At 46.1% G+C, this 2,795-nt stretch overlaps 1 pseudogene; it reads left to right on the plus strand.

Moving 5' to 3' along the window:
- Positions 1–267: 267 nt before the first annotated feature.
- LOC140628164 (histidine--tRNA ligase, cytoplasmic pseudogene) lies at positions 268–2,009 on the plus strand (annotated as a pseudogene).
- Positions 2,010–2,795: the final 786 nt, after the last annotated feature.

Here is a 2,795-nt window from a genome sequence, read left to right on the forward strand (position 1 = left end):
GACACTGACCTTTTCTCTGAGGGGCTGCTTTTGCAAACGTCATAGCAAATGCATTCAGGAATCATTCATTCATGGGGGCTGTTCAGAGGCAGGGGAAGGGAAGTGCCCTGGGAATTGACAATAGCACCAAAGCAGCACAGAAAAGAGCAGAGAGGTTCAGACATGATGAATAGGGTCATCTTTGCTATGAAAAGATTGATGGATCCGAGCTGAGGCTGCGGCCACCACAGCCGGTCTAGACAGCCCTCAGCGCCAGTTGGCCGCAATATGGCAGAACGTGCAGCATTGGAAGAGCTCGACTTCAGGGAGAGCGCGTGCAGGGCCTCAAGCAGCAGAAGGCCAGCACTGAGCAGATCGAGGAGGAGGTAGCAAAACTACTGAAATTGAAGGCGCAGCTGGGCCCTGATGAAAGGAAACAGAAGTTTGTGCTCAAAACCCCCAAGGGTACAAGAGACTACAGTCCCCAGCAGATGGCCGTTCGAGAGAAGGTGTTTGATGTAATCATCAGCTGCTTCAAGCGTCATGGTGCAGAAATAACTGATACACCTGTGTTCGAACTAAAGGAAACACTGACTGGAAAGTATGGAGAAGACTCTAAGCTTATCTATGATCTGAAGGACCAGGGTGGAGAGCTATTGTCCCTTTGCTATGACCTCACTGTTCCTTTTGCTCGATATTTGGCAATGAATAAACTGACCAACATTAAACCCTACCACATAGCCAAAGTATATTGGTGCGATAACCCAGCCATGACCCGAGGCCGGTATCGGGAATTCTATCAGTGTTACTTTGACATTGCCGGACAATTTGACCCCATGATCACTGATGCAGAGTGCCTGGAGATCATGAGTGAGATCCTGAGATCCCTTCAGATAGGCGACTTCCTGGTCAAGGTAAATGATAGGCACATCCTAGATGGGATGTTTGCCATCTGTTGTGTTCCTGATAGCAAGTTCCGTACCATCTGCTCCTCAGTGGACAAGTTGGACAAGTGTCCTGGGAGGAAGTAAAGAATGAGATGGTGGGAGAGAAGGGCCTCGCAACCAAAGTGCCCGACCACATTGGGGACTACATCCAGCAGCATGGTGGGATATCCCTAGTGGAACAGCTGCTCCAGGATCCTGAACTGTCCCAAAACAAACAGGCCTTGGAGGGCCTGGGAGACCTAAAACTACTGTTTGAATACTTGACCCTGTTTAGCATTGCTGACAAGATCTCCTTTGACCTAAGCCTCGTTTGAGGGCTAGACTAGTATACTGGGGTGATCTATGAGGCGGTGCTGCTACAAACCCCAGTGTAGGCAGGGGAAGAGCCCCTGGGTGTGGGCAATGTGGCTGCTGAAGGACGCTATGATGGGCTGGTGGGCATGTTCGACCCTAAAGGATGCAAGGTGCCATGCGTGGGGCTCAGCATTGGGGTGGAGCGGATCTTTTCCATTGTGGAGCAGAGGCTAGAGGCTACGGAGGAGAAAGTACGGACCACAGAGACACAAGTGCTTGCGGCATCTGCACAGAAAAAGCTGCTGGAGGAGAGACTAAAGCTTGTCTCAGAGCTCTGGAATGCTGGGATCAAGGCAGAGCTGCTCTATAAGAAGAACGCAAAGTTGCAGAACCAGTTGCAATACTGTGAGGAGGCAGGCATCCCACTGGTGGCCATCATTGGTGAGCAGGAGCTCAAAGATGGGGTCATCAAGCTCCGATCAGTGGCCAGCAGGGAAGAGGTGGACGTCCCAAGAGAAGACCTTGTGGAAGAAATCAAAAAGAGAACAAGCCAGCCCCTTTGCATCTGCTCAGTTGAGCAAACTATCAGGGGAAAGTGGGCCTGGCACTATTTGTGGCTAAAACAAGACTCTGCATATGTACTTCCAACAGCTTTGTACACTTCTTTTCCAGCAGGAAGACCTCCACAGTAGTCAGAACAGAGACTTTTTATTATGAATACTTTACTGGTAATCACAGGCAAAAATGGCTAGGTATTACACCATTTTTCCATAGGAGATCCTGGGGGCTGAGTCTGTGCTCCAGGGATAGAGCCTAAGTTGGTCTCCACTGTAGGACCCCCTATGCAGGACCCTAACCAGATGGAGGGAATGCTCCCCACAACCAATCCTTAAAAGTCCAATAAAATGACTCAACCACTGGAAAAAAAAAAAAAAGATTGATGCTTCCTCATCTGGAGGATGGATCCATATACTCTTAAATTCTTGTTTGCATATTTTTTTGGTTTTGACACAGAAGATCACAAACATTACCATTGTTTTGGTCTCGCTTCAATTCTCAACTACCTGAGTGACCTTTGGAAAGCCTTCTATCTGGATAGTAGTTTTATCCTCTGTAAAAATGAAGGGGTTAGACTAAATTATCTGTATATTCAATTTCCAGGCTGAAATTTCACAATTCTGTGATTTCTAATTGAGTGCATTTATATGTATTGTGGTGGAAATGTGATTGTATATGACTAGAAGGTAGGTAGTAGGAATAGTACAATTTCTTCTCCATGAACACAGTGGGTTTTGTATATGTGTTTTGATGTATAATTCATGAAGTTTCCAAATTTCCCACTTAGATTTCGTGACAGTAGAATTACATTCTGCTTAATAATTTCACCTATGTTATATATGTGGGTAGGAAGTTTATTACAAAAGAGTGTCTTAGGGTCATCTGGAGGTGGTTGTAGAAATAGGCTTCTGTTTGAGATGAGGAAACAGGAGAAAGGGAAGAAAAAGATCAAGTATAGCTTTAAGTAATCTGCTTGATAAAAGTTTTTGAAAAACACTAGAAACAATTATCAGCTTG

Source organism: Canis lupus, chromosome X, assembly GCF_048164855.1.
Source record: "Canis lupus baileyi chromosome X, mCanLup2.hap1, whole genome shotgun sequence".
Classification (NCBI taxonomy): Eukaryota; Metazoa; Chordata; class Mammalia; order Carnivora; family Canidae; genus Canis; species Canis lupus.